Source organism: Macaca nemestrina, chromosome 16 (genome assembly GCF_043159975.1).
Source record: "Macaca nemestrina isolate mMacNem1 chromosome 16, mMacNem.hap1, whole genome shotgun sequence".
NCBI classification, from domain to species: Eukaryota; Metazoa; Chordata; class Mammalia; order Primates; family Cercopithecidae; genus Macaca; species Macaca nemestrina.
This window is the reverse complement of record NC_092140.1, coordinates 104,356,768-104,375,894: the sequence shown is the minus strand read 5'-3', so window position 1 is coordinate 104,375,894 and position 19,127 is coordinate 104,356,768. Positions and strand designations below refer to the sequence as shown.

Genomic DNA, 19,127 nt, shown 5'->3' with positions numbered 1-19,127 from the left:
GAGTTCATTTTTGTATATATACTTTTTATAAAAATACACACATTTCTTTACTTTTTGTTTTTTTTAGAGACAGAGTCTCACTCTTGCCCAGGCTGGAGTGCAGTGGTGCAATCTTGGCTCACTGCAGCCTCTGCCTCCCAGGTTAAAGCGATTCTCTTGCCTTAGCCTCTTGCCTAGTCTGTAGCTGGGATTACAGGCGCACAACCACACCCAGCTGATTTTTTATTTCGAATAGAGACGGCGTTTCACCGTGGTGGCCTGTGTGGTCTCGAACTCCTGATCTCAAGGTGATCCACCTGCCTCGACCACCCAAAGTGCTGGGATTACAGGCATGAGCCACCGCGCCTGGCCAAATTTCATTTTTTTCTATGTGGATATTCATTGTCCTACTCTCATTTGTTTTATTTTTTATTTTTTATTGAGGCTGAGTCTTACTCTGTCGTCCAGGATGGAGTGCAGTGGCAACATCTCAGCTCACTGCAACCTCCACCTCCTGGGTTCAAGGAATTCTGCCACCTCAGTCTCCGAGTAGCTAGGATTACAGGCGCATGCCACCACACCCAGCTAATTTTTTTATTTTTGGTAGAGATGGGGTTTTGCCATGTTTGCTAAGCTGTTCTCAAACTTCTGACCTCAAGTGATCAGCCCACCTCAGCCTCCCAGAGTGCTGGGATTACAGATGTGAGCCACCGCACCCGGTCCCTACCCCCATTTGTTGAAGATACTTTTCTTTCCCCAATTTTCCAGAGCAATTAAGCAAGAAAAAGTAGTAAAGGGCATTCAAGTTGTAAAGGTATATATAAATTAACGTTTTCCATAGATGACAATTTATATGTACAAAATTTGAAGATTCCTGGCCAGGCATGGTGGCTCACGCCTGTAATCCCAGCACTTTGGGAGGCCAAGGTGGGCGGATCACGAGGTCAGGAGTTTGAGACCAGCCTGACCAACATGGTGAAATGCCCTCTCTACTAAAAATAAAAAATCAGCTGGGTGCAGTGGCGCGCGCCTGTAATCCCAGCTACTAGGGAGGCTGAAGCAGGAGAATCGCTTGAACCTAGGAGGCGGAGGTTGCAGTGAGCGGAGATCATGCCATTGGGCTCCAGCCTGGGCGACAGAGCGAGACTCCATCTCAAAAAAACAAAAAATCAAAAACAAAAAAAACTTAAGATTCCTTGAAAAACTGTTAGAACTATTAAGTAAATTCAGCAAAGAAGCAGGACAAAGAAGTCCACATGCAAAAGTCAGTTGCATTTCTATACACTAACAATGAACAATCTGAAAAGAAAATTAAGAAAATAATTCCAACAGCTGGGCGCAGTGGCTCATGCCTGTAATCCCAGGACTTTGGGAGTCCGAGGCGAGTGGATTGCTTGAGCTCAGGAGTTCAAGACCAGCCTGGGAAACAGGGTGAAACCCCATCTCTATTAAAAGACAGAAAATTAGCCGGGCGTGGTGGCATGCACCTGTAATCCCAGTTACTTGGGAGGCTGGGGCAAAATTGCTTGAACCCAGGAGGTGGAGGTTGTGGTGAGCCAAGATCGCAGCACTGCACTTCTGCTGCCTGGGTGACAGAGTGAGACTCCATCTCAAAAAAAAAAAAAAAAAAAAAAAAAAAAAAAAAATTTCCAGTTACAAGAGGATGGAAAAGAATAAATATATAGGAATTAAATTAACCAAGAAAATGGAAGATTTGTACAATCAAAACTACAAAAACTTTGCTGAAAGAAATAAAACACGAATGGAAACACTTTCAGTTCATGAACTGAGAGACTTAATATTGCAAGATGTCTGTATTAGCCAGAAAAATGGAACCAACAGGACATACATAGATACATGAGCGTCTTTATATTAGGAATTAGGTCACCTGCTTATGGGGGCCAAGAAGTCCCACAATATGCTGTCTGAAAGCTGGGGAGCTAAGAAAGCTGATGGTGTAATTCAGTCGTGGTAGGAAGTCCTGTGCACTGGAGGTGTTGGAGAGGGTACCCTGCTGGTCCAAGAGTCTAAAGGCCCAAGAACCAAGAGCTCCAGTGTCTTAAGGGCGGGGGATGATGGTTGTCCCAGACCCAGGAGGGAAAAGAAAGAGAGGAAATATGCCTTTCCTTCATCTTTTTGTTCTATTCAGGCCCTCAACAGATTGCAGGATGCTTACGCACGTGAGTGAGGGCCAATAATCTATTCAATCTCCTGACTCAAATGCTAATCTCTTCTGGAAACACCTTCACAGACCCATCCAGAAATAGTTTCACCAGCTATCTGGGCATCCCTTAGCCCAGCCAAAGTGGCAAGAGGATTGTTTGAGCCCAGGAGTTAGAGATCAGCCTGGGCAACATAATGAGACCATCTCTAAAAATAAATAAATACGTCAATAAATATTAGCTGGGTGTGGTGGTGCACACCTGAAGTCCCAGCCACTTAGGAGGCTGAGGCGGGAGGATCCCTTGAGTTCAGGAGTTGGAGGTTGCAGTGAGCTGTGATCACGCTACTGCACGCCAGCCTCGGCGACACAGCAAGACTCTGTCTCAAAAAGAAAAAGAAATGAAGAAAATCAAGTCCCAGGTTCCGCCTCATAGGTGACTCATAAGTATTTGATGAATGAGTTACTGACTTGGGAGACCTAAGACACTTAATCCAGCTCCTGGAGTGGGAGGAAAGAGCTTCTTTTGAGAGGCAACAACCAAAGTTGCAAGAGCCTTTAAAGACCACCTAGTCCCACCCACCCCCCACCCCCAAACCAAGATTTACAGATGGGAGAAGTGATCCTGGAGAGGTGAAGTCCTTGTCCAGCGCACTCTGTGGCACAGATAGGCTGGCACCCTGGTCTACATAACAAGTCAAGTTTTTATTGAGTACCTACTGGGTGCCAGGCATGGGGTTGGGTGTGGGAGGCCCAGATGAGTATGGGGTGAGCCCAGTCGTACCTTTCTGCCTTCCTGAGAGCAACAGGAAAGAATGGTTCAGACAGGAAGACGCCTCTGACGTGGTGGTTCTCAAACTGGAGAGGACATCATCATCACCAGAGGAACATGTTTAAAATCGCCTCTGGGTGGGCGTGGTGGCTCACGGCTATAATCTCAACACTTTGGGAGGCCAAGGTTGGTGGATCACGAGGTCAGGAGTTCGAGACTAGCCTGACCAACATGGCAAAACCCCGTCTCTACTAAAAATACAAAAATTAGCTGGGTGTGGTGGCATGTGCCTGTAATCACAGCTATTCAGGAGGCTGAGGCAGGAGAATCACTTGAACCCGGGAGGCAGAGGTTGCAGTGAGCCGAAATCACACCACTACACTCCAGCCAGGGCGACAGAGCGAGACTCTGCCCCAATAAATAAATAAATAAATAAATAAATAAATAAATAAAATTGTCTGGAAACCACTGGCCTGGGCTCTTCAAAACTGTCAGTGTCATGAGAGATGGAAAGGCCAAGGGGCCATTCCAGAACGAAGGAGACCTAAGAGACACGGCAAGTAAATGCAACACCTGTTCTGGAGCAGATCCCGGTCAGGGGAGGAGGACAGTCCACAGTGGAAAATATTGGGACCATTGAGACAATCTGAAGATTCTATCAGTATGAGTGATATTTGCTCTGTCATTATGGCTGCACTGCTCTTGTTCTTTAATACATGCTGAGGATTTAAAGATAAAGAGACATTATGCCTGAAACTTTTTTTTTGAGGTAGAGTCTCACTCTGTCACCCAGGCTGGAGTGCAGGGCATGATCTCGGCTCACTGCAACCTCCGGCCTCCTGGGTTCAAGTGATTCTTGTGCCTTAGCCTCCCAAATAGCTGGGATTACAGGTATGCACCACCATGCCCAGCTAATTTTTGTATTTTAGGTAGAGAGGGAGTTTCGTCATATTGATCAGGCTGGTCTCAAACTCCTGGACTCAAGTGATCTACCCGACTCAGCCTCCCAAAATGCTGGGATTACAGGCATGAGCAACCGCGCCTGGTCTATAAAAGGGATTTTAAAGCAGATGTAACAAAATGTTAGCAATCAGAGAATACGAATGAAAGAGTAGACATAATTATTTGTATTGTCTTAAATACAACTCTGTAAGTTTGAAATTTCTCCTTTGACCTTGAATTGTTTTGAAGCCCACTTTTTTAATATTATTTTTTATTTTTGAGACAGGGTCTCGCTCTGTTGCCCAGGCTGGAATGCAGTGGCTCAATCTCTGCTCACTGCAACCTCCACCTTCTGGGTTCAAGCCATTCTGTTGCCTCAGCCTCCCAAGTACCTAGGATTACAGGCACCCACCACCATGCGTGGCTAATTTTTGTGTTTTTGGTAGAGACAGAATTTCACCATGTTGGTCAGGCTGGTCTTGAACTCCTGGTCTCAATTGATCCGCCTGCCTCAGCTTCCCAAGTGCTGGGATTACAGGCATGAGCCACCGTGCCTAGCCATGGAGTCCACTTTTAAAATTAACATATCAGAGGCACTGTGGATCACTTGAGTTCAGGAGTTCACAGCCAGACTGGGCAACATTGCAAAACCTCATTTTTATTAAAAAAAAAAAAAAAATTAGCCAGACATGGTGGCTCACACCTGTAATCCCAGTTACTCTAGAGGCTGAGTTGGGAGGATCACCTGAACCCGGGAGGTCAAGGATGCAATGAGCTGTGATTATACCACTGCACCCCAGCCTGGGTGACAGAGTGAGACCATCTCAAAAGATTAAAATAATACTACTAATAATAATGAACATATGAGTCTGCTTAAAATTTTCTACACAAGAGCATTTTAAAATTTCTCCAAATATTACTCTCTGATTTTTTATTAACTTTCCTTTGCGCATTGCAGTCAGGGAATGCCATGTGTACATGGTTCATTCTTTAATATTTGTTGAGAAATCCCTTATGATCCAGTTAGTATTCATTTCGTGTGTTTCACATATTGAAAAATTAGTCATTTCTTCATTATTGGGTGCAGATCAATTTTTTACATTTAGTATAAATTAAAGCCATATATGTGCTAAACAGATTTTTTTTCTGCGTGACTTTATGAAAGTGTAGCATAATTATGGATTTTTCAGTTTCACCATATAGTTATGAATGGTTCCATATGTAAGGTGCATACAGTTTCTAAACTGAGCTGGGCATGGTGGCATGTGCTTGTCGTCCCAGCTACTCAGGAGGCTGAGGTGGGAAGATTGCTTGAGCCCAGGAGTTGGCTACTGCACTCCAGCCTGGGTGATAGAGCATGACGCCATGCATAAAAACAAAATCCTTAGAATTTTCTAGTTAATTGTTCTTTTTTGTCAATAAGTAATCTTTCTTTTGCCTAGTAATGCATTTTGCAAAAATGTCTATTTTATATATTATTGTTGTTTCACTTTCTTTTGCCTAATATTTCCTTAGTATACCCTTTTTATCTCTTTGTCTTACTATAATTTGTAGCATATCATAAACTGTACATTGCTACCATTTTAAAAAATCCAGCCTTCAAGTATTTCTCTTTCAATAGGCAAGCATAATGTCTATTCATATTCGTTTTTAGCATTTTGTTTTCTATTTTTGTTTTGCTTATGTTTTTTTTCTCCTTTCTGCCTGTGACAGTTTTAACATACGTCCACATATTCTCTGTTACTTTTCCATTTAATTTTTACTGCCTAATTCCCCTCTGCTTGACTGTGGGAAGCACTTGGTGACTTGCTTCTAATGACTGAAATAGAAATTACAGTGTAAGGCCGGGCGCAGTGGCTCAAGCCTGTAATCCCAGCACTTTGGGAGGCCGAAGTGGGTGGATCACCTGAGGTCAGGAGTTGGAGACCAGTCTGGCCAACACGGTGAAACCCCGTCTCTACTAAAACTACAAAAATTAGCCAGGTGTGGTGGCTCATGCCTGTAATCCCAGCTACTAGGGAGGCTGAGGCACAAGAATCGCTTGAACCCGGGAGGCAGAGGCTGCAGTGAGCCAAGATCGCACTACCGAGAGCTGTGCACTGCGCCACTGCACACCAGCCTGGGCAATAGAGTGAGACTCTGTCAAAAAAAAAAAAAAAAAAAGAAAAGAGGAAGGGAGGGAGGGAGGGAGGGAGAAGTAACAGTGTATGGTCAGGTGCAGTGGTGCACACCTGTAATCCCAGCACTTTGGGAAGCCAAGGCAGGCGGATTGCTTGAGCTCTGGAGTTCAAGACCAGGCTGGGCAACTACAAAAAATACAAAAATTGGCTGGGTATGGTGGTACATACCTGTAGTCTCAGCTACTCGGGAGGCTGAGGCAAGAGGATTGCTGGAGCCCAGGAGGCGGAAGTTGCAGTGAGTTGTGACTGCACCACTGCCCTCCAGCCTGGGAGACAGAGAAAGACCCTGTCTTGAAAATAAATAAGACAGTTAGTGTACCACTGTGGAGACAACTAGCGAAGAACTGCAGCCTCATACTAGCAGCCCCATGAGTGGGCTTATAAGCAGATCCATCAGCCCCTGTCAGGCCTCCACATGACTGCAGCCCGGCCTACGTGTGGACTGCAACCTCATGGGAGACACTGAGTCAGGGCCACCCAGGCGAGCTTCTCCCCAGTTCTTGACCTACAATTACAGACATAATAAACATTTGTTATTTTAAGCCACTAAGTTTTTAGATAATTTGTTAGGCAGTAATAGGCTATTATCCTGCCTCCTGTGTGATTGTTCAAGTTTTCTTTTTCTCATCACTACTAATTATTATTATTATTATTATTTTTTGAGACAGCATCTCCCTTTGTTGCCCAGGATGGAGTGCAGTGGCACAATCATGGCTCACTGCAGCCTCAACCCACCGGGCTCAGCCCCTCACTCCTGAATAGCTGGGAATACAGACATGCACCACCACGCCCAGCTAATTTTGTTGTTTTTTGCAGAGACAGGATTTTGCCATATTGTCCAGGCTGGTCTGAAACTCCTGGGCTCAAGTGATCCACCTGTCTTGGCCTCCCAAAGTGCTGGGTTTATAGGCATGAGCCACCACGCCCGGCCAGTACCAATTTTTTATTCTTTTAGTAGCTATGCTTACATAGCTAATATATATTTGATTTTAAAATACCTACTTATGGCCGGGCACGGTGGCTCAAGCCTGTAATCCCAGCACTTTGGGAGGCCGAGACGGGCGGATCATGAGTTCAGGAGATCGAGACCATCCTGGCTAACACGGTGAAACCCCGTCTCTACTAAAATACAAAAAAAATTAGCCGGGCGAGGTGGCGGGCGCCTGTACTCCCAGCTACTCGGGAGGCTGAGGCAGGAGAATGGCGTGAACCCGGGAGGCGGGGCTTGCAGTGAGCTGAGATCCGGCCACTGCACTCCAGCTTGGGCAACAGAGCTAGACTCCGTCTCAAAAAAAAAAAATAAAAAATAAAATAAAATAAAATAAAATACCTACTTACCTACACATCCTTCTCTTACAAAATATAAGAACTTCAGAATATCTTAACACTGATTTCTTTTTCCTATACTCCATGTTAATATTCTGCATATTTATAGAACATAATTTTAAAAAAGAAATCAATAAAAATAGAAAGTAAAATGAAACAAGTAAAACCTTGAGTTCCAGTTGGCAGCATAACCATGTAGCAAGAAACACCATCTGACTTACACACTTCAGTTTACTGTGCATAGTAAGTTGGAATTTCTCTAAGGAAAAAAGTAACTGTGAACTAAGTTTAAATTATTTTTATTAATTGTATTGTGGGTGGTGGTTGTGTGTATTTTTATTCTGTGATAGTGGCAGCTGTAGGATAAAGCAAGTAAGATTTTTGGGCCAGGTGCGGTGGCTCACGCCTGTAATCCCAGCACTTTGGGAGGCTGAGGAGGGTGGATCACTTGAGGTCAGAAGTTCAAGACCAGCCTGGGCAACGTGGTGAAACCCCTCTCTACTAAAAATACAAAAATTAGCCAGGCATGGTGGCGGGCGCCTGTAATCCCAGCTACTTCAGAGGCTGAGGCCCAAAAATCGTTGAAACCTGGGAGGTGGAGGTTGCAGTGAGCCGATATTGTGCCACTGCACTCCAGCCTGGGCAACAGAGTAAGATTCTGTCTCAAAAAAAAAAAAAAAAAAAAAAAATTTGGTTCTAATTTTGAAAACTGGACTATTTGGCATGAGACAAAGGAAATGCAAATGTAAGATTAGTGAGATTCAGAAAAAACCCTGTGGTTCAATATGAATTCAAATGCTAATATAACATATTCACTCCTAGCTCTGTTCCCTGAAAAGCCTGTAAACAATGACCATGTAGAGCAACAAATACTCCTAGCTTCTAGATTTTGCTCCTTAAGTACTATGTCCCACTAAAAGAAAACAATGGTTTGGAACAGTGACAGATTCAGGTGTGGGTTAGCAAATGTAGGCAACGATGGAACATCTCATTATAACACAAAGCAGGGAAATACGAAAGATGACTCAGATCAAAGGGCTCAGAAGCAAAGCTGAAATGACCAAAGTTGAAACATTATGATTATCAATAGAATGCCTAGGATAGATTAAAAGCAAAAGCTAGTATATAAGCTTTCATCTCTGACTGTGCTCATCATAGTAAAATAATTGATCCTTTTGAAGGGTATTTGTAAAACAACTGTTGATATAAAAATAAAAATGTAGAGATGAATCTCTTAACATTTTATTTGGGGAGAATTGCAACTGGGGGCATACACACAGATCAGGTGGTTTTTTTTTATGTCTGAGGAACAGAGAAGGTTGGGGGTTTTATGAAAAAGAGAAATGTTACCTATTGCTTGTTGAGAAAGGTATCTGGCATTAGTAAGTTTCTGGGGAGCTGGCAAGCTCCAAATGGTGAGCAACGGCGGTGGCCATTAGTCCTGAAGTTGCAGCAAGTCATCTCAGCAGTCTCACATAAAACTGGTTTCAGGCCGGGTGCGGGGCTCAGGCCTGGAATCCCTGCACTCTGGGAGGCCGAGTCAGGCAGATCACCAGAGGTCAGGAGTTCCAGACCAGCCTGGCCAACATGGTGAAATCCCATCTCTACTAAAAATACAAAAATTGGCCGGGCGCGGTGGCTCAAGCCTGTAATCCCAGCACTTTGGGAGGCCGAGGCGGGTGGATCATGAGGTCAGGAGATCGAGACCATCCTGGCTAACACGGTGAAAACCCATCTCTACTAAAAAATACAAAAAACTAGCTGGGCGAGGTGGCGGGCACCTGTAGTCCCAGCTACTCAGGAGGCTGAGGCAGGAGAATGGCGTAAACCCGGGAGGCGGAGCTTGCAGTGAGCCGAGATCCGGCCACTGCACTCCAGCCTGGGGGACAGAGCAAGACTCCATCTCAAAAACAAAACAAAACAAAAAAATTAGCTGGATGTGGTGGCGCAAGCCTGTAATCCCAGCTACTCCAGAGTCTGAGACGGGAGAATCATTCGAATCCGGGAGGCAGAGGTTGCAGTTATCCAAGATTGCCACTTCACTCCAGCCTGGGCAACAGCAAGACTCCATCTCAAAGGGGGAAAAAAAAGCATCCTACTGATTCTAGAGATCTTTTAAAAAATATAGCAACCAGTCATCTCATGCTTTTTCAATCTTAGATTCTGTTCCTTCTCTTCTAATAAATTTTCATTATTTTATTGCTTAAAACACCTTTTCACTGGTTTGTCCAAAATAAGCATTAATTTCCTCAGTCTCATTTCTCTCTTCCCCACCCCAATTGTTTTTGATCTATGTTTCTAACATCCCTGTGAATTACTTGGAATGACAATTTAAGAATATTGTACTAAGACACTTTTTTTTTTTTTTTTTTTGAGATGGAGTTTCGCGCTCGTCATCCAGGCTGGAGTGCGATGGTGTGACATCGGCTCATGGCAACCTTCTCTTCCCAGGTTCAAGCAATTCTCCTGCCTCAGCCTCCCAGGTAGCTGGGATTATAGGCATGCGCCACCACGCCCAGCTAATTTTTGTATTTTTAGTAGAGACGGGGTTTCTCCATGTTGGTCAGGCTGGTCTCGAACCCCCGACCTCAGGTGATCCACCAGCTCAGCTTCCCAAAGTGCTGGGATTACAGGCGTGAGTCACCGCGCCTGGCTGTACTAAGCCACTTTCAAAGAATGAATAAATTTTGGTTCCAATGACATTTCCTCCATGGTTTATTTTACATATTAACTCCAAGAATTAAATATTTTCTTTTTGTATTACAATAGAAAGTGCTGATGTTACTTTAATAAGTCATTAAATTATTATAAACCATTTCTTTTGTTTGTTTTTGAGACAGGGTCTCACTCTGCACCCAGATGCTGGAGTGCAATGGCACAATCATGGCTCATTGCAGCTTTGACCTCCTGGGCTCAAGTGATCCTCCCACCTCCGCCTCCTGAGTAGCTGGGACTACAGGCATGCACCACTTCTGGCTAATTTTTAAATTTTTTTGTAGAGACTGGGTCCCACTGTGTTACCCAGGTTGGAAGATTTTCTATTTATTTATTTATTAAGACGGAGTTTCGCTCTTGTTGCCCGGTCTGGGGTGCAATGGCGCAATCTCGGCTCACTGCAACCCCCACCTCCGGGGTGCAAGCGATTCTTCTGCCTCAGCCTCTCCAGTAGCTGTAATTACAGGCATGCACCACCAGGCCCGGTTACTTTTATACTTTTAGTAGAGCCGGGGTTTCGCCATGTTGGTCAAGCTGGTCTCAAACTCCTGACCTCAGGTGATCCGCCCGTCTCGGCCTCCCAAAGTGCTGGGATTACAAGCGTGAGCCACCGCGCTGGGCCAGAATTTTTTCTCTTAATGTACCACTGTGGCAATTGGGAATTAACAATGACAGGCAAAATTTACAAGTTTTTATTAATGTGCCAGGTGCAATTGTAAGTGTCATATGTGTGACAATTTTTTTTTTTTTGAGATGGAGTCTTGCTCTGTCGCCCGGGCTGGAGTGCAGTGGCGTGATCTTTGCTCACTGCAAGCTCTGCCTCCCAGGTTCACAGCATTCTCCCGCCTCAGCCTCCCGAGTAGCTGGGACTACAGGTGCCCGCCACCACGGCTAATTTTTTGTATTTTCAGTAGAGACGTGGTTAAAAATGATAATCAGAAAATACATGACATGTGGCTACTGAGCTTACCGTTTAAAGTTTGTCAGACCTTTAACTTTTCTCTATGGAGGAGCCCTTCTCCACGAACCCAGTGTACTCAGTGCTTGTAATTTACAGCAGTCATTAAAATGATGACATTACATGTAATTCATTTATTTCCAAAGAGTAATTGAGGACCTAAAAAATGTAGGTGGTAATAGGCATGTCCATGACATACAGCACTATGTAATATGCAAAGGCTTACACAGCACTCTCATCAATCCATGAACATGCTTTTTTGTCTTAGATTAAGCTTGTCCAACCTGCAGCCCTTGGGGGATGCATGTGGCCCAGGACGGCTTTAAATGCAGCCCAAAACATGTATGTAAATTTTCTTTTTTTTTTTTTTTTTTTTTTGAGACGGAGTCTCGCTGTGTCTCCCAGGCTGGAGTGCAGTGGCAGTGATCTCGGCTCACTGCAAGCTCCGCCTCCCGGGTTCACGCCATTCTCCCGCCTCAGCCTCCCAAGTAGCTGGGACTACAGGCGCCCGCCACCACGCCCGGCTAGTTTTTTGTATTTTTAGTAGAGACGGGGTTTCACCATGTTAGCCAGGATAGTCTCGATCTCCTGACCTCGTGATCCACCCGCCTCGGCCTCCCAAAGTGCTGGGATTACAGGCTTGAGCCACCGCGCCCGGCCTGTAAATTTTCTTAAAACATTATGATTTTCTTTGGCGTTTTGGTTTTTTTGTTTGTTTTAGCTCATCAGCTATTGTTAGTGTGAGTCTATTTTATGTGTGGCCCAAGCCAATTCTTCCAGTGTGGTCCGGGGAAGCCAAAAGATGGGCCATCCCTGCATTAGATGGTTCATGTCTGACTTTCATTGAATAAACCTGTGCCTTTACGATACCACATTAGTAAAACGGGGCTCAATGTGTTTTTCAAAAATCACATTATCTATTTCCAGACATAAGGTAAGTTTCATCAACTTTTATCCAAACTAACACCGTCAGTTGTAATCCCACTAAGAACCGCCAGGGCGAGACGAAGCCGGCATCGCTTCCATCTTTACGTGGGGTCTGAGAGATGGTTTCAGCACCATGAGATCCGCCGAAGACGTAGGTGTAGACGAGGAACAAAAGAGAAGACCCCTCGTGGAGGTGGCCTGTGGGGCCCGCCCTCCCCGGGCGCCGTCTGTCCCTGACTCCGCTCCCCCGGGGGCCGCAGCGGGTGCTCCCCGCGACTGAGCGGGCTGTGGAGGGAGCCTCCATCAACCGTTCAGGACCAGGAGACGGTGGCAGGCGGTAGAGCGGCCTGGGCAGGGCCAGCGCCCCGGGCAGGACGGCGGCGCCCAGGGACGCCCCAGGGCGGGCCTCGGCCCCTCCAGCCGGCGGGAGCCCAGCTCCAGGGGAGCCCGCAGCTCCCTCCATCTTGGTTGACGGAGGCGGGGAGCGGCGTCCGGGTTTCTCCACCGTCGTGCCCGTCCCGTACGGCCCCGCGGACGCAGACGCCAGCAGCCGGGACTGTTCCCTTGGCCGAATGGCAGAGCCCAGTCGGGGCTCCCCGGGGACAAGTCCTGGCCCCAGAGGGTTTGGTTTTTAGGGGGTCCCAAGTTCCCACAGTCGTCCCAACAAAATGGAGGACGTTGTCTCCTTCTGCTGCAGCCGTGGCGGGAGATGGGGGACTATTCCCCACGGGGCGCGGCGAGGGTGGAAAGGCCTCCACTGGCCGCAGCGGGCCGGATCCGGACTCCAGTTCACCCGCGGCCCCGAAAGCCCACTCGGCCCCGCTCCAGCGCCTCCCCGGCCTCGCCCCTGTCCTTCCAGGAACTGGACAGGGAGGGCGCTGGGGCATCGAGGCCGCCGCTCTCCTCGGGCAGAGGCGTTGGCATCCGCTGCCGCAGCCTGGGCGCCCGGGCCCGGGCAGGGGGCCCCCCGGAGTCTCCCGGGCTATATAGGTCCCGGAGAGCCCCGGGCCCTGAGGGGCCGAAGCGCGGCCGCTGCGACGGGCGGCGAATCTCGGGCTACTGAGCCTGGCGGACCCGGTGGGTGGGAGCGGGAGTCCGACGGGCAGAGAACCCGGCCAGGCGTTGAGGGCTGGCAGAGGCGGGAGTGGAACGGCCGGGCCGCGGGTGTGGCCCGCAGCTGACGGACAGCCCTGCGGACCACCCCACGGAGGGGGGGGGCCTTGAAGGACTGCCTTCGGAGCCAATAGGCGTGCTCGAGGCGCCCAGGCCCGCCTCCCGCCGCCAACGAGCGCACGGAGGGTGGGGCCTCCCCGGGCTCGGCCGCGGCGCCGTCTCCTTCTCCGCCTCCTGTTCCTCACCAGCGCGAAAGCCGGGACTGGACTGGGCGGAGTTGTGCGTGTCGCGGAAGCGGGGTGGGCCGGGAGAGGGAAGGTTCGTTCCGCGGAGCCGCAGCCAGAACCGGGTGAGGCTTATCCTCGCTGTCTTTCCATTCCAGGGCCGCCGAGATTGGGGGTGACTGGGAGCAGCGCAGTCTCCGGAGGAGGAGGAGGCGGAGGCCGAGGTGACTGGGGAGGCGGAGATGGGTGAGGGCAGCCCCCGCAGCCTCCCACCGACCCGGTTAATATCCCGCGGCGCGGCCGCCGTCGCCGCCGCGTCGGGGTCTCAGGGGCAGCTCGGGGCTGCGCTCCTGTCAGCGGCGCCTTTGCTCACGGCCCGAGGGGCTGGGAGAGTGCGGGCGAGGCCGGGAGTGTTGGGGGAGGCGGTGGCCAGCGGCGGGGGTCGCGGGGCGGCGGGCGTCGCGGGGCTGGCGGGGGTCGCGGGGCGGCGGGGCGGCGGGGCGGGGTGCCGGCCGCCCGGGGACGTCGCGGGGCATTTTCCTTTCTCTCCTGCCGGGGGAGCGGGAAAGGGGCGCCCCGGCCGGGTCTCCGCTCTCGGGGCTGCGCTGCCCCCGGAGCCGAGGTCCCCAGGTTTTTCGGGCGAGGGCTGCTGCCTCTGCCCCGCTGGGTCCCCTCCTCCGCTCTTCTTTTTCCCGGCGCTGCGCGGCTTTTACTCTTTGCTGCTTCTCTGGGTGAGTTTAATGGCGGATCTGGGGCCCGTCGTCGACTGCTGGGGCCCCAGGGCAACTTCTCGAGGCAGTTGTGGGCCCAGAGGTGACGCGCGCCGCCCGTTACCTCGGAAATGGTGCTTGGAGTGGCAGAGATGACGCTGGGTGGGCAAACTTAGGAGGGAGTACAAGTCCCTTGTCGTCGAGGCAACGTTTACCCGTCCCTCTGCCTTCGTGGGAGCAGGCCTCGGGTCCCCAGCCCACTCCATCCCAGTCCTGCAGGTGGACGAAGCAGTTTTAGCTTTGTCTCGTCGTTGCGGTTCCTGTAGTTCTTTTTTTCAACTTAATTTCTGGGTCACATTAGGGCGGGGGAGGGTCGCCGAGCCCAGGAACTCCTTGGCCTCTCACCCTGTTGCCACTTCCCGGTGTTGAGTTGGTTGTGCATACAGGTTGGTTGTACAGAAATTGGTTTTCATTTCTCATTCTAGGACCAGGAATCACCTTCAAGCCTATGTCGTGAGGCTTTGGCAGAAATTAAGAAGGAAATATCTCCATTGTGAGTTTGTTTTGTTTTGTTTTTTACCTCGCTTTGCTGTCTAATATGATTAGTGCAGTAGCAGTAGTAGGGTGTTCTTCCTGAGGGATTTACCTTTGTGTTATCTTGAAGGCCTTGGCCTTCAAGTTAATTGCTTGGGTGCTCCTGTCCCCAGAGCCAAGCCATGGTAGTCCCTGGGAAGGCACGGGGAGTGCTGGCATTTATACCACTGGAACTCAAGTTCGAGAACAAGTTAGCTCTTTTAAGTGCCTTGCATTTTACAATTTTTTCTTTTCCAATAGATTGGAAAAACTTTTTTACTGTTGGATTAAAAAGAAACACTACTCAATAATCTGTTGTTTTGACGTTGATGTTTGCCTAGTATTTGAGGAAGACTTATTTATGTACCCTGACAGTCCTCCAGCTAGCATCACATGAGGAGATAACATAAACTAGTTGTCACACTGTTCCTAATTCTAAGATCGACCACCGAATCTGAGTGGCCTAATCTCTCTCTGTTAGGAAGTTAATGTTTGTTTTTGTTTTTTTGGGGTTTTCTTTGCTACTAGACAGTGATTTACGTGTTCATTTTGGTACAGTACAAATGCTCTTTCTCTGTCAGCTGTTCACTTAATGCTTTTAACACCAATCCTTGTGTGAATAATTTTATTAGGAGTGAAAATGATTTTCTTTTTCTTTAACAAGCTTTACTTCTACTTTTATTATCGGGGATTCATTTCTTGCCAATTCTGTCCTTTCAACCTTGATCAGTTTTCCGTTGCTCATCAAAAACAAACTTGTGATTAATTTGTCCCCCATAGTAGTAGTCCTGCCTTCATTTTACCCTTGTTGCTTTCTACTAACTTATTTGCTCTTATTTTCTTACATTTCACAGCACATCTCTTAATTAGTTAAACTTAGGACTGTGTCAGGATGTGGTGGGTAGGTAAAGTGGCTGGGCACAGTGGCTCATGCCTGTTTTCCAACCACTTTGGGAGGCTGAGATGGGCGATAGCTTGAGAGCTTGAGCCCAGGAGTTTGAGTGTGGACAACATGGCAAAACTCTGTCTCTACAAAAAAATATAAAAATTAGCTTAGTGTGGTGGCACACGCCTGTAGTCCCAGCTACTCAGAAAGCTGAGGTGGGAGGATCGCTTGAGTTCAGGAGGTTGAGGCTGCAGTGAGCAGTGATCACAGCACTATACTCCAGCCTGAGCAACAGATAGCGACTCTGTCTCAAAAAAATCAGTAAAGTGGCTCCGGGCACTGTGACTCACTCCTGTAATCCCAGCCCTCTGAGAGGCCAAGGTGGGAGGATTGTTTGAGCCCAGGGGGTCAAGTCTGCAGTGAACTGTGTTTGTGCCATAGCATTCCATGCTGGGCGACAGAGCTAGACCCTGTCTTAAGAAAAAAAAAAAGCCTGGTCCATGAGGTTTGAGACACCCACACACGCACGCACACAAACATGTGTATAGTTAGTGGGAGATATAATTCTTTCCCCCGCCGAGATATAATCCTTGTCCTCTTTATTTTTTCCTTTAATTCTTGAGATTTTCTCAGCTTTATCTTTCAATTCTTATTGCTGAATTTTTCATTTTTGCCACTAAGCTTTTAGTTTCTAGCAGTTCTTTTTATATTAGAAGTGTTGGCTGGGCATGGTGGCTCACGCCTGTAATCCCAGCACTTTGGGAGGCTGAGGTGGGTGGATCACCTGAGGTCAGAAGTTCGAGACTAGCCTGGCCAACATGGTGAAACCCCATCTCTACTAAAAATACAAAAATTGGCTGGGCGCCGTGGCTCACACCTGGAATCCCAGTACTTTGGGAGGCCAAGGCGGGCAGATCACCTGAGGTCGAGAGTTCAAGACCAGCCTGACCAACATAGAGAAACCCCGTCTCTACCAAAAAAAAAAAAAAAGTACAAAATTAGCCGGTTGTGGTGGCGCATGCCTGTAATCTCAGCTACTCGGGAGGTGGAGGTTACGGTGAGCCAAGATCACACCATTGCACTCCAGCCTGGGCAACAGAGTGAGACTCCATCTATAATTCTTTTTCTTTTTCTTTTTTCTTTTGAGACAGAGTCTTGCCCTTGCAGTGATCTAGGCTCTCTGCAACCTCTGCCTCCTGGGTTCAAGCGATTCTTGTGCCTCACCCCCCCGAGTAGATGGGACTACAGATACATACCACCACGTTGGCTCATTGTTGTATTTTTAGTAGAGACAAGGGTCTGACCATGTTGGCCAGGCTGGTCTGGAACTCCTGACCTAAGTGATCCACCTACCTCGGCCTCCCAAACTGCTGGGATGACAGGCACCCATCACCACACCTGGCCTGTGTAATTCCTTTTTAAAAAAATTTTATTTTAAATCTTTGTGGATACATAGTAGATGTTATATATATTGTGTAATTCTTGACTGGTTTATTTATGATTAAGAATTGGAAACTAAAGGCCTGGCGCAGTGGCTCACACCTGTAATCCCAGCACTTTGGGAGGCCGAGGCGGGCAGATAACGAGGTCAGGAGATTGAGACCATCCTGGCTAACACAGTGAAACCTCGTCTCTACTAAAAATACAAAAAAAAAAAAAAAAAAAAAAAATTAGCCGGGCGTGGTGGTAGCAGGTGCCTGTAGTCCCAGCTGTCAGGAGGCTGAGGCAGGAGAATGATGTGAACCCAGGAGGGGGAGCTTGCAGTGAGCGGAGATTGCGTCACCGCACTCCAACCTGCGTGATAGAGCCAGACTCCGTCTCAAAAAAAAAAAAAAAAAACCCAAAAAACAAGAACAACAACAACAAAAACAATTGGGAACTAAAAAGCAAATTAGAAGAGTGGGAGTGGGGTTTCTAACTTGAAGCTTGTGGATGATCTTCTGGCCAATTGATGGGGAACCCCATAGGTTAATATTTTTAGAACTTTCCTTTTTTGCTGATACTTGGTTTCACAGGGAAGAGTTTTGCTGAGAAAGAAAGCCTCCAGAGAAGAGTTTGCTGCCTGGAAAATAGAAGTCTGGATGCCAGTTCTCTGGGAATCAAGTAGGAGAGGGGACATTTCTTTGTTTTTTGAGACGGAGTTTTGCTCTTGTTACCCAGGCTGGAATGCAGTGGCGTGATGTCGGCCCTCTGCAACCTCCGCCTCCTGGGTTCAAGCAGTGGAGAGGGGATATTTCTTGGTATTGAAACATTCCCCAGTGCTTGGTGAACCCAAGTCTTAGATCTTATGTTCTATCTTGTCAAAGAAAAAAATTTTTAGAATCTGTGCTAGGATAGGGAAAGGCCTGTCACCATCAGCTTGATGGGAGGGAAGAGGTCTCTCAACCTCTTTTTTTAGCATCTGCCCGTTCTGTTCCAGGGATACCTGGTGCTGCAGACTTCTGAGCCTACAGCGTAAATCAGAATGTTTCTTGGCTTTTTTTCCCACTGTTTTAGACTCTGGCTGTCTCAGGTTGGCAGTTAGTTAACCATTCATCCTTCTGTTCTTTTACTTATAAAATCATACTGCTTTTGTTTCTTGTCTTCCTTTCCTTGTGATAGTACTGTTCAGGGGAGTTTTGGAAGGGAACGAAGTCAGTTATACGTGATCAATGGCCATCTTTTTTTGTGTGTGTGTGAGACAGGGTCTCACTGTCGCCCAGACTGGAGCGCGGTGGCCCATCTCACTGCAACCTCCATCTCCCAGACTCAAACAATCTGCCTGCCTCAGTTTCCCAAGTAGCTGGGACCACAACCATGTGCCACTGTATCGGGCTAATTTTTGTATTTTTTGTAGAGACAAGGGTTTGCCGTGTTGCCCAGGCTGGTCTTGAACTCCTGGACTCAAGCAATCCACCCGCCTAGACCTCCCAAAGCGCTGATTACGGGGCATTATACTGCGCCTGGCCCAATTTACTGTCTTAATCTCTGCTGGGCTACTGATTTCTAGACAGTTGTTTTTTTTGTTTGTTTTTTGTCTTTGTTTTTTGTTTTTTTTTTTTTAAATTTTTAGAGATGGGTCTAACTCTGTCACCCAAACTTTAGTGCTGCGGGGTGGTCATAGCTCACTGCAGCCCTGAACTCCTGGGCTCAAGTGATTCTCCTGCCTCAGTCTCCCAAGTAGCTGGGGACTACAGGCGTGTACCACCTTGCCCAGATAATTATTTTATTATATTTATTTTTTATTTTTGAGACAGGGTCTTGCTCTGTTGCCCAGGCTAGAGTGCAGTGGTGTGATCATGGCTCACTGCAACTTTGATCTCCTGGGCTCAAGCCATCCTTCCACCTCAGCCTCCCAAGTAGTGGGGACTACAGGCACATGCCACCATGTTGGGCGAATTTTTAAATTTTTGTAGAGAGGGGTCTCTACATTGCCCAGGCTGGTCTTGAACTCCTGGGCTCAGGCTATCCTCCCATCTCATTCAGCCTCCCAAAGTGCTGAGATTATAGGCATGAGCCACTGTACCTGGCCTTTATTTTTTTGTAGAGATGAGTTCTCAGTTTGTTGCCCAAGTTGGTCTTGAGCTCCTAGCCTCAAGTGATCCTCCTGCCTTGGTCTCCCAAAGTGTTAGGATTATAGGTGTGAGGCACCAGGCCCAATTTGGATAGTAATTTTGTTCCT

At 47.8% G+C, this 19,127-nt stretch overlaps 1 protein-coding gene across 5 annotated transcripts in view; it reads left to right on the top strand.

Moving 5' to 3' along the window:
• Nucleotides 1-13,238: 13,238 nt before the first annotated feature.
• Nucleotides 13,239-19,127, top strand: part of LOC105490283 (zinc finger MYM-type containing 5) — a 37,671-nt gene continuing 31,782 nt past the window's right edge. For 3 of the 5 annotated variants that reach the window (XM_011755752.2, XM_071081581.1, XM_071081579.1), the window contains exons 1-3: nucleotides 13,239-13,352; nucleotides 13,456-13,521; nucleotides 14,493-14,560. The gene's annotated coding sequence lies outside the window, so the exon portion shown is untranslated. Of the gene's footprint in view, nucleotides 13,353-13,455; nucleotides 13,522-13,816; nucleotides 14,029-14,492; nucleotides 14,561-17,481; nucleotides 17,570-19,127 lie in introns of those variants that run through there. The other 2 variants (XM_071081580.1, XM_011755759.3) reach the window with 2 other exon arrangements.